Source organism: Cheilinus undulatus, linkage group 8 (assembly GCF_018320785.1).
Source record: "Cheilinus undulatus linkage group 8, ASM1832078v1, whole genome shotgun sequence".
NCBI classification, from domain to species: domain Eukaryota; kingdom Metazoa; phylum Chordata; class Actinopteri; order Labriformes; family Labridae; genus Cheilinus; species Cheilinus undulatus.
In genome coordinates this window covers 2349461-2361595 of record NC_054872.1, presented here as the reverse complement: position 1 = coordinate 2361595, position 12135 = coordinate 2349461, and positions in this window count along the sequence as shown.

The following is a 12135-nucleotide window of genomic DNA, read 5'->3' as shown; positions in this document are numbered from 1 at the left end:
TGCTTTAATATTTTTTCAGTTTTTTTTATAAATCTGAAAATTCATGGATAACAATAACAATTCTATTTTAGCATTACAAATATCATTTGGGTTAAAGAGCTTCTACATATTGGTGTATTAACCATTGCAGAAACATCAAAAATGATTTTGGTAATTACCAGTGCTGTTAATTTAGGAGAGCTGTGGCATAAACCTGACTTTGGGTGGTGGTTTAATAAATTTGTTAAGCACTGTATATTAATGTAAAAATGTTTAAATATTAGATATAAATGTTTGAAATGTTGTTGTTTAATTTTTTATTTTTTCAATTTGAATCGTTTTTGTGGGTGGAGATCCACTGAAAGACTAATTTCTTCTTAGGAGAGGATCGCTCTCCCATACTTTGAAAACCCCTGATCTATAGTAAAAACAGTCACAGTAAGCGACTGCAACACAGCTACAGATATTTTTAAGGCAAAAAGGCCCATTCTCTGGGATTATCAGGCTCAATAGTGTAATGAGTCTTCAAACTCTGTAAATCGCACTGATCTGTTGACAACGCCTTGGTACCTGAACATTGCCAACATACCTGCATGCATGCAGTGAGGACAGCGTTTAGGAGTAAGCATTCATGTTTTAATCATTAAAGTCACTGTGAATGTCTGCCTTATATCTGAAAACATCAGTAGGTCTTAAACCTGCTGTAACGACCAGCTCTGATGGCAGCCCAGCTTTGTCTGCATTTCTAAATAAGTTCACCATTTATCACGTAGCGCTCCTTTACTTCTGTTTTTCCTCTTCTCCTCATTGGTACTTCATTTCTGCAGAGTTCATAAGTCTGTAGCCTAAATCAGGGGTTCTCAACGTTGGGGTCAGGACCTCATTTGGGGTCGCGAGACACTGAGAGGGGGTCTCCAGATGCCTCAAAAAAACTAAGAACACTTTTGAATGACACTGTTGCCACTTTGCACCAATTTTGCCAAATTGTAACCCATTTTTATCACTTATTACCACCAATTTTGCCCATTTTAACATATTTCTGCAACTAAAAACCAATTTTTTGTCCATTTTAAACCCTTTCACCACTTTTTTCTGCCTGTTTTTGCAAATTCTAAAACAAATGTTGCCACTCTCTGCCTAATGGTGCCTCTGTTGACACATTATTGCCACTGTTAAACTCTTTTACCACTTTTTAAGCCACATTTCACAAGTTGATATGACAATTTTTTTGCCAGTTTCTGATTATTTCTGCCTCAGCTAACCCTTTTTAACCAGTTAACATCAATTTTCATTCCATTTCACCAAACGTCCACCTATTTTTGCCACTTTAAACACCATTTCAGCCACTTTTAACCCTCCTTCACAACTTAATATGCACTTTTTTGCCACTTTAACCCATTTTTACCATTCATTGGTTATTTTTTGCCACTTTTTTTCAATTTTTTGGCATTTCTAAGCCACTTCTGCTACTTTTAAAATCTAATTTCATCACCTTTACCACCATTATTTGCCATTATTAACCCTTTTAGCTATCTTTTACATTTTTAAGAGGGCGTCTTACTACACAAATGAATTTAAATTTGTTTCTTTGATAAGAGTGGTTATTATTCAGGTTGAAAATAAAATACCACAGCTTAACTTAACTTTACAATGGACCATGATTTTGCTGGCCCCCAGTAAGCTCTCCCACTGTCTCCACGTGACTCTTGAATGTGCATGGCTGTGTTCAGCCACCTTCAGGTACAGTGGGGGTCCCCAGTCTCTGGCACCTTTATTTTGGGGGTTGCGGGCTGAAAAGGTTGAGAACTACTGGCCTAAATCATGAGGGCTAACAGCAAGGAATGTTGAAGCTTCCTCTGCCTGCTTTCTCGTGGTCCTCCTGCAGGTGGCAGCAAAGATCAACAATAATGATGGACCAGCAGACCAGTGTTTCCTGTATTTGATGGTCTCTGGTACTCTTTAATAACACTGAACAGCTGAGCCAGTCTGATGTGAAACTGCTGCTCATTTAACACACATAGAGAGAGCGTCATGATAAATGAAGTCCTGCCAAACACATGCTTTATAGTTTTAGTTTCGTCCCTGCATTACCTCTTGTGTTTCCTACAGTTTTCAAATCCAGAGAGAGTCTTAATTTTTATAGTTGGATCATTTCCAGATCAATCAGATCATAACAGCTTTATTCCACTTCTTAGTTCTTAGTAACATTTCTGTTTCCTTCTGTTTAACGTCTGAGCTTGTTAGTGTCCGTTTGATTTCTTCAGGGTTGGAGTCCTTCTGCCCTGGATGTCATCCTCAGTTGTTGCTGTGATTATGAGCCCCCTGCTGGTGGAATCTACATACTCTACATTTGAAAGGGAAGTTTACACATGCGAGCCCAACACTGTAGCAGTGGGATCACCAGTGCATCTGACTGTCAAGGCTGTCCATAAATGAGGTAAAGAGGAGGGATTTCAGGGGCTCCATAGAGGTCAGCAAAGTCCTCATCCACTGGACAGATGAGCTGTGATGACCACATGTTATTTATAACCTGGATAATAACCACTCTGATCAAAGCAACACAAATGTTTTTGTTCAATGTATGCAGTAAAATGAATTTTTTTCCTTTTCTGAAAACAGAAATACCTTTTAAAATGATGAAACACTGGGGCACACTGACTAACCGACGGGTTAAAACAGACAAAAACTGGAGGGGAAAGAGGCAAAATGGGCCAGAGATGCAAGAATGGAATAAATGTGGTGAAAATGTTGCAAAGAAAGGCCAAATAAGGAACTGAAAGGGGGCTACAATATGCCAAAAATGGGCAGAAACTGGCAAAGATTTGTAAAAATGTGCAAAAATGATAGGGAAAATGGAATAAAATAGGTTGAAAATGTGTTAGAAAATTGCAAAAAATGGGCTGGAAGGGAAAAAAAAAGAAGAAAAAAAGTGGAAATTGATTAAAAGTGGCTAAAATGTGAAAAAAAGGCAAGATAAAATAATGAAAAGAGGTTAAAAAGTGGCAAAAAAGATGGGAAAAAGTGATAAAATGGGTGTAAGTATGCAAAAATTTAATAAAACAGCAACAAATTAGTAGGAAAATTGTTTAAAACAAGTTTTGAAGTGGCAAAAACCTTGTTAAAGAGGCAAAAATTAGGGTATAAAAAAGCAAGAACACATTAAACACAGCAAAAAAGATTTGCAACAATTGGCAAGATACAGAAGTGAAAACGGAAAAGCATCAATAATCAGGCAACAAATGACGAAGATGGGTTAATATATGCAAAAGTGGATTGCAAAAATGCAAAAAAACAGGGCAAAATTGGTGGGAATTTTTTTAAAAAGTGTTAATGACTGGAAAAAAGGAAAAAAAAATATCACAAATTTAATAAAAAGTTGCAAAAAATGGCAGCATAAAACAATAAAATGAGGGAAAAATTGTCATATTAGGTTTAAGCCTTAATTAAAAAAGAGGTCAAAAAGTGGCATGAATAAATAATTACAGTAATTTAAGATCTAAAAAGGGCCCATTATTTTAGTTTATCAGGGTCCGTCCTCTGGGTTTATCAGGGTCCATTCTCTGGGTTTATCAGGGTCCATCCTCTAGGTTTATCAGGGTCCATCCTCTAGGTTTATCAGGGGGGCATTATCTGGGTTTATCAGGGGCCATTCTCTGGGTTTATCAGGGTCCATTCTCTGGGTTTATCAGGGGCCATCCTCTGGGTTTATCAGGGTCCATTCTCTGGGTTTATCAGGGGCCATCCTCTGGGTGTATCAGGGATCTATCCTCTGGGTTTATCAGGGTCCATTCTCTGGGTTTATCAGGGGCCATCCTCTGGGTGTATCAGGGATCTATCCTCTGGGTTTATCAGGGATCTATCCTCTGGGTTTATCAGGGTCCATTCTCTGGGTTTATCAGGGGCCATCCTCTGGGTGTATCAGGGATCTATCCTCTGGGTTTATCAGGGATCTATCCTCTGGGTTTATCAGGGGTCCATCCTCTGGGTTTATCAGGGATCTATCCTCTGGGTTTATCAGGGGTCCATCCTCTGGGTTTATCAGGGGTCCATCCTCCAGGTTCATCAGGGGTCCATCCTCTAGGTTTATCAGGGGTACATTCTCTGGGTTTATCAGGGGTCCATTCTCTGGGTTTATCAGGGGTCCATTCTCTGGGTTTATCAGGGGTCCATTCTCTGGGTTTATCAGGGGTCCATTCTCTGGGTTTATCAGGGGCCGTTCTCTGGGTTTATCAGGGGTCCATTCTCTAGGTTTATCAGGGGTCCATTCTCTGGGTTTATCAGGGGTCCATTCTCTGGGTTTATCAGGGGCCGTTCTCTGGGTTTATCAGGGGTCCATTCTCTAGGTTTATCAGGGGTCCATCCTCTTGGTTTTTCAGGGTCCATTCTCTGGGTTTATCAGGGTCCATTCTCTGGGTTTATCAGGGGCCATCCTCTGGGTGTATCAGGGATCTATCCTCTGGGTTTATCAGGGATCTATCCTCTGGGTTTATCAGGGGTCCATCCTCTGGGTTTATCAGGGATCTATCCTCTGGGTTTATCAGGGGTCCATCCTCTGGGTTTATCAGGGGTCCATCCTCCAGGTTCATCAGGGGTCCATCCTCTAGGTTTATCAGGGGTACATTCTCTGGGTTTATCAGGGGTCCATTCTCTGGGTTTATCAGGGGCCATTCTCTGGGTTTATCAGGGGTCCATTCTCTGGGTTTATCAGGGTCCATTCTCTGGGTTTATCAGGGGTCCATTCTCTGGGTTTATCAGGGGCCATTCTCTAGGTTTATCAGGGGTCCATTCTCTGGGTTTATCAGGGGTCCATTCTCTGGGTTTATCAGGGGCCGTTCTCTGGGTTTATCAGGGGTCCATTCTCTAGGTTTATCAGGGGTCCATCCTCTTGGTTTTTCAGGGTCCATTCTCTGGGTTTATCAGGGGTCCATCCTCCAGGTTCATCAGGGGTCCATCCTCTGGGTTTATCAGGGGGGCATTCTCTGGGTTTATCAGGGGTCCATTCTCTAGGTTTATCAGGGGTCCATCCTCTTGGTTTTTCAGGGTCCATTCTCTGGGTTTATCAGGGTCCATCCTCTGGGTTTATCAGGGTCCATCCTCTAGGTTTATCAGGGGCCATTCTCTGGGTTTATCAGGGGCCCAGTCTATTTTCTGGGCAGGCCTGCTGGCTGTCACGTGTATTTGGTTCCTATTTTACCACATAAACACCGTCTGTTTCCTCTTTCTTCCTGTTTTTCCATCCCTCTTTTTTAACACTCCTCCTCCTCTCCCTGCACATTCAGCACTGAAACAGATCATTATTATTTCAAAACCATTTGCCAGATCATTACCAGCTAATCCCTTGTTTGGTCAGATGAGTCACGCGCCCCATTCGCCATGGTGCTGGGCTGAGTGGGGCCCTTTCACAAGCACAGGCCATGGACCACCAGCCGGTCCTGTGGGGCCCCTGGGCTGCTGAGCTGAGGGTGGGGGAGGGGTGGCTGCAGAGGTGGGATTGTGGATCTTCATCTTTAATTATTATTCAAAAGGCTGGTTGACTGTAAAGAATGTATCTTCTTTAATTGTGATCATTATCTTATTCAGAGCCATGCACTCAATGCAGCAGTGATAATACCCTTTCATTATTTCTGCCCTGAGCATGCCCCCTCTTCTTCTAACCTTCATCACCTAACACTTTACTCATTTACACAACGCATACTTCTGTGTCCCTCTCCTTTATTTCTGTAGGGAATTTAAGAGGATAGAACTGCAGCAAAGTCTGCTGCTCTTTCTGCTACAAATACTCATCTTTATTTACAAATGTTCATTCCTGCAGCCCCATTACTGCTGAGATACTAAACAACATGTAAATAAGAATGTTTCCAAAACACTGACACCCCATATGTGAATGAGGATGACACAAAGACAAGTCCTGACCCAGGCTACTGACCTGATGACATTCCTCCTACAGAAGACTGCAGAAGTACAGGTGTTGGCGTAAGGCTACTGGAGTCTAGTCCATTAGTATGTTCTATGTGTATTTGGGAGCCATTTAAGTAAGAGAAATTAATGCAACAGAATTATCCCACACAAATGTCAGTGACTGTCCAATGAACAGAGTCCTCTCTGCAGAGCCCTCAAACACAGAAACCTGTAAACAGAATCTGTCAGAGAGGGTTGAACTCAAGACCACATTAGAGACCAAGACTTGCCCGAGACCAGAGTGCACTGAGACCAAGACTTTTGGGGGTGAGGCTGAGTCAAGACCGAGACCATAAAATCAATTTTAAAAAACCATGACATGGTTGAACAGTTAAAGAGCATTCTCTCTTTAGTCTTAGTTTCCTTTTAAATAAATTTGACAATTAAAAACAAAGCGTCTGCAACTATTTCAAAGCACAACATGCAAAAATCTCAAATCTCAACAAACTGGTTCAACTAACTTTGTAAAAAATAAATCCTTGAATGTACATAAAAGCCACTGACAAGTACGGGATTATGTTAAATATTTGAAAATGAGATGTTTATCTAGATTTGTCAGGGGAAAGAGGCCTAAAGTAAGTCTTCAGAGGTATTTCTGACTAGAACTAAGATGGACTGATGTCTGAGTTTTTGCAGGTGTAGCTATTTGTTGTTTTAGTGCTTCAACTTATTATATATATTATTATATATACCTTAAATACTAATGAAGTCCAAGAATAGCAGATCAGTGCTGGTCTTGACTGGTCTTGATGGAAAATCCCAAGACAAGACCAAGCATAAATACTCTTTAGTCTGAGACGAGACCAAGACATTCAAAATGTGGTCTTGAAATTGGTCTCAAGACCAAGACTATTCTCGAGTTCTACAACACTACTGTCAGAGAGTGATCACTGAGCATGCAAAAGCCTGAAGGCCTACAGAGCTGTCCACACCAACAACTGCTTTGTTTAGTGTTTATATTCAAAAGCTCAACAGATGTGTATAAACAACAACAGCAAAAAACAGTCATTCATCAACTAACTTATCAGACAAGTAACCAACCAACATAGCAACCAGCTGACCAACCAACTACCTGACAACACACCAGCCGACCAACCAGCCACCTGACCAACCAACCAGCTGACCAACCAACCAGCTGACCAACCAGCCAGCTGACCAACCAACCAGCTGACCAACCAGCCAGCTGACCAACCAGCCAGCTGACCAACCAACCAGCTGACCAACCAGCCAGCTGACCAACCAGCCAGCTGACCAACCAACCAGCTGACCAGCCAACCAGCTGACCAACCAGCCAGCTGACCAACCAGCCAGCTGACCAACCAACCAGCTGACCAACCAGCCAGCTGACCAACCAGCCAGCTGACCAACCAACCAGCTGACCAGCCAACCAGCTGACCAGCCAACCAGCTGACCAACCAACCAGCTGACCAACCAACCAGCTGACCAACCAACCAGCTGACCAGCCAACCAGCTGACCAACCAACCAGCTGACCAGCCAACCAGCTGACCAACCAACCAGCTGACCAACCAACCAGCTGACCAACCAACCAGCTGACCAACCAGCCACCTGACCAGCCAACCAGCTGACCAGCCAACCAGCTGACCAACCAACCAGCTGACCAGCCAACCAGCTGACCAACCAACCAGCTGACCAACCAACCAGCTGACCAACCAACCAGCTGACACACCAATCAACCAACTGACGGATCAACTGACCTACCAACTAACCAACCTTCTAACCTTCTAACCATCATAACCAACCAGCCAGCTGATCTGCCAAGAGATGAATTGAAAAACCAGCTAACCAAATAGCCAAACCCACTTATCAACCATTAAATTTAAAGCTGGAGATTAGTGTGAGTTAACACAGAGGGTTGACTGTCTCCTCTGATTAAGGTTTAATAAAGCTTTTATCAGTCTAACTACGCTGACGTTACCCTGCAGGGCTCTTTCTGTGTTTAACTCCTCACTATAGTTCTGTAGACAGGCCCTGATTTTTGCTAAGTGCAGCCTCATTTGTCCTTTAATGTCCATCTGTTTGTCTGTGTATGCGTTCAGGCCGTACTGCCAGAGTTGGCTCATCAACATTCACAGCCCGCCCACTGTTTGCTGCTGTTGTTGACAGTTATTTCCCAGCAGCACGCTGGTTTTTAAAACACCCACACCGCCATATGGTTGTTTGTGTGCTGTAGCGACCTGTGTTTCCTTCAGCGGGTCATTGGACCACACTGATCCTGATGCCACCGCTCGGGGAGTTACCATGGCAACACATGAGACTGAGGCCACTGGATCAACAAATGGCTTCTGAAACCATTTCATCAGATGTGATGCACACATTTCTACATCACTCAGCGCTAGTATGGTCAGATATGGTTGTTTTTTCAGTTTGTCATATTAAACACAAGGACGGTTTTCTGCATCAGCATCAGGCTGACAAACATCCACACAATGAACCTATGTCATAGTAGAGTGATACAGTCACAATGTTTCAAGACAACATGAGGGTATCAGAAAAACTTCCGAATCATGCATATACAACCCCATTTCCAAAAACATTGGGACACTGTGTAAAATGTAAATAAATACAGAAGTCAAGTGATTGTCTAACCCCATACCATCAGAGATGCAGGCTTTAGACCTGAGCGAGAGAAAGAGCTGGATGCTCCCTCTCCTCTTTATTCCACAGGACATGGCGTCTGTGGTTTTCTCTGGCCACAGAACAGTTTTCCATGTTTCCTCAGTCCATGTTAAATGAGCTTTGGTCCAGAGAAGACGCTGGTGTTTCTGGATCCTGTTCACATATGGCTTCTTCTCTCCATGATCCAGCTTTAACTGTCATTTGTGGATGGCACAGCCAACTGTGTTGACAGACAATGATTTCTGGACTGTTCCTGAGCCCATGCAGTGATTTCAGTACAGAATCATGCCTGATTTTAATGCAGTGGCCCCTGAGGGCCCCTTCAGCCTTGTCCCATCCAGACTCTCTAAGTCTGTTGATGATATTATGGACTGTGGATGGTGGGAGATACAACGTCTTCACTATTTTATATTGAGGAATATTTTTCTGAAATTGAGGAACATTTTTAGACTGAACCTCTGCCCATCTTTACCCCTGAGAGACCCTGCCTCTTTACACTCAGTCATGTTGGGGTGGGGTGGAGTAACCTCTCAGCAGGAGAAAACTAACTGAGAAGCCATTAAACTGAAGCAGAGCCAGATCTGTATGCCAGAGGCTTCTGTTTCACTAACATCCTCCTGGTCCCAGTCTAGAGCCAGCTGGCTGTAAAAACACCCTGAGGGGACCCTCCACCTTCTCCTCCACCATATTCTCCTGAATGGATAAAGGCTGAAACCAACAGCTGTTATTAGTCACCAAAAAGGACGTAAGCCATTTTTCTGTATCTCCATCAGCCTCTCCTTTCTCCACCTGTGGAGGATGTGTCGATAGCGTCCTCAGTTTTACTGTTAGACAAAGGCAGGGCACTGCCAGGGGCCTCATGCTCCAAGGAACTGTAAAGAACAGGGAAAGGTGTGCATCAAATGAAAGCCATACCAAAAACCTATTTCAGTGCTGAGTTTAAAAAGAAAAGTTTCCTTTCTTTAGTTCTAGGACAGAATAATGGACAGAGCTAGAAGAAGGTCATCACAGTGGTGCTCTGGTATTTCTAAAAAAGCAGATCCATCATAGCAAATCTTCTCCAGACCTCATATATGTTTAAAATGTTCGGTCTGTTAATAACAACAATCCTGAATTTAGATTTTTGTCTTCCAGCTTTACCTCAGCTACCCCGCCAGGTCCTCAAAGATCATGGTTCATGGTCGATAAAAAGCTGGAGACGGCAGATCTGACAGTAATGAGTCTGACCTCTGACAGCTTCTTAAATGTTCTGCACTCCTGCTAATGAATCGTCTGTTTGCAGTGACTGCTGCGTGCCTGGTCGCTGACAGTCTCAATAATGTAGAACAGGGTTTATTCATCACAGCACGCCACACACTGATGATGTCACCAGCAGGCTCAGGAGGTCAGAAGGTCTGATCACCATTGGATGGGCTGAGGCAAAACCCAGTTTCAATTAAAACCTGTGCCTGGTTTAAGAACAACCAATGAATGAGGAAAATAAGGATTATATGTCATCCTAGTGTAACAGAATCATTTTAAACAGAGCCATGGGCACGAATCCAAACTCTCCATCTGAGAGAGGATGTCCAAGACCAGGACCATCAGAAACCTCTGGAACATTCAACAAACTGAACAAATGGTTGGAAATGATCAACCACTCAGGATCAGAATGAGAGAAGAAATGGTCTCCACTGATAAAGGGACAGTTCATGAACATTTGAACATCTCTAAAGTGTGTACCAAACTTCTGACTTCTGATTAAAGAAAAAACCTCTACATCTGAGTTTCCGTTAGCTGGCATTTGCCGGTAAAAAGGGCGGAAGTCCGGCAGATAAAAATGTAACCGGTCAAAATGTCCGGCAGAAAACATGCCAATGACCAGATAAGTAAATACTAAATACTTTCATATTATATTTTGTGTAACCTAGAAGAAATGTTGCAAGAATGCGTTAATATAAACTAAAAGTAGCCTAATCTTACTACACCTACTGTCCTGCGGTGCAGGGGTTGTTTATCTCCTCAGACGGCAAGCACATGGCTAATTATGTATGCATGATGTCAAACCCAAGCCTTCTCTCTGAGCGTGCTCAGTACTGCTGGAGACTATCCAGGGAAAGTTTGACCAGAACTTTCTCATAAAGCAGAATTTTAATCTAAGTGAGGTTTTCCTGGTTAACCAAAGGCTTAATATCATCAGCAGTATGGAGGAATTTTGTGTCATCGCTGCGCATAATGAAGAGGCTGAAACAAAGGGAACTGTATAGTTAGACGTCATAAACACCAATGCAGCAGCAGCAGAGAGAGAGAGGCTTATGCTGAGCAGAATTGTAGTGGACTTCTATAAACTACCTATGACCAATCCTCAGATAAAGTTGGATAGTAGTCAACACAGAATCATATCGTACAAAACGGCATGGACCGCTTGGAGCTGATAACGAAGGCTCTGTCTCTCTTCAACGTAGCTGGTTGTTAATGCTCAGGATGTCCTGGCTAATTAGCAGAAGGAGTCTTGGATAAGCCGTTAATGAGAGGAGGACTGGACTGACAATATGCTGTGGAGCTTTTGTCTTTTCGGGACTAGTCCAAATAAACCAGGATGGTCGGATTTCCAAGCTGTCTGGAAATAAAAATGTGTCCTCGGTCTCGTTTAGCTCAGACTTGTATGTATCGATGTATCACAGAATATCAGATTTATATGTTTTGCTGCTGTTAATGCAGCAAAATAATGTTAAAGCAAATGTCCGCTAGTTGTTATAAATGAATTTTTGAGGACTGTTGGCCATTTTGACCGTGGACAAAAACATCTAGCAGAAACGCTGCTCTATGTTGATGTACAGGTGTGGTCATTTTCAGGGTCTATCTCAGAATTGTGCCTAATAATTTCCTTTTTTTTCCTTTTATCTTGATGGGTTTTTTTTTTTACCAACAGTCCTGACTTTTTATCGATTGTATGTTTTTGTCTGAAAATGATCATCTGTATCGCCTACATATGCCTTTTAGTCTCATAGTTTTGACTTTTTGTCTCTGTTTAATTTTTCTTATCTCAGAATTATGCTTTTTAAATTTCATAACCTGTCACTTTCATATAATAACTATGAATTTTATCAGAAATTTTTTTACTTATGTTGTGATTTTTAAATTTGTTACATAATTTTGACATTTTAATCTCAGAATTTTGACTTCTTATCATCTGATTCCATTTTTTAATCACATTTCAGAATTGTATCTGAATTTTACAACTTTTTAACTCCATCTTCAGTTGTTTTTAATCACATAATGGTGACTTTTATTTCAATCTTGACTCCTTATCTTAAAATTATGAATTTTTATCTCACAATTTGGACTTTCATTTATTTATCTATTTTTTAAACTTAATTTCTCCTAATAATTGCCTGACTACATGTTTATCCTTTTTTAAGGGTGGCAGGGGGCTTCCATATAAAATAGGTCTGATCAAGTCCAGAGGAATGAGAGGAGCGGACTTCTACAATGAAGACAGAAAAGTGGACGTTTGGACCGGAGACAGTCTCTTTAGCTCAGATTTAAAATTTCAGGTGAATGAGATGTAATTATAAGAA